The sequence below is a fragment of the Sorex fumeus genome, unplaced genomic scaffold (genome assembly GCF_029834395.1).
Source record: "Sorex fumeus unplaced genomic scaffold, SorFum_2.1 ptg000044l, whole genome shotgun sequence".
Lineage (NCBI taxonomy): Eukaryota > Metazoa > Chordata > Mammalia > Eulipotyphla > Soricidae > Sorex > Sorex fumeus.
Window position 1 is genome coordinate 13822492 of NW_026606101.1, and position 817 is coordinate 13823308.

The following is an 817-nucleotide window of genomic DNA, read 5'->3' on the forward strand; positions in this document are numbered from 1 at the left end:
GTTGGCGGAGCGGGAGGCGGGAGCGACTTCCGGGCGGCGCGGGGAGGACCCTGTGCGGGCGGCGCCTCCTCCTCCCCCTCCCCCCCTCCCCCTCTCCGTCCTCCTCCTCCTCCTCCTCCTCCTCGCCGCCGGCTCAACGATCCCGGCCCGCGGCGCCGCCCCCGCCCTGCCTGGCCCCAGCCGGCCGGACCCGGGGCCGGACCCGGCGCAGGGGACCGCGCCCCCCTCGGCTGCCCCGCCCGCGCCGGGCCGCGGGACCCCGCCGCCGCTCCGCACCCGCCCTCCCCACGCCCCGGCTCCCCCTCTTCTTCTCCTTCCCTCCAGCGGGCCCCTGGGCGCGGCGGGGATGAGGGGGGCGGAACGCGCGGTGCCCAAGGACTTGGAAGTCAGGCGCCCCCCGATAACCTTCCAAGAGTCACGCCGGGCGACCCCACCCGCCTCCGATTTCCTGACTTGGCACCGTGTGGTTCAATCCCTTTTCTTTGATCTCGGAAGCTCCTTTTCCTTATTGTCTTTTTTTTTTCTTTTTTTCTTTTTTTTTGCTTTTTTTTGTTGTTGTTGTTGGCTTTGAAGCCGGGGAAAGGGCTCTGCGCGGAGAGTTGCCGCGGCCGCCCGCTGCTCCCCCGCGCTCCCCTCCCGGGACTGTCTCCACCGCCTTCATCCAGTCCTAACCTGGGAGGAGGGTCAGGGAAGGGAGCGTATGGGGGGCGGGGGGAGTGATGAGAGCTAACAGCAGGTGGAGAAAAGAGCAAGTGCTTGAGACTGAAGAGCACGTTTTTTCAAAAAAGTCGAGATGAGAGACCCCCTGAGGTGGGAA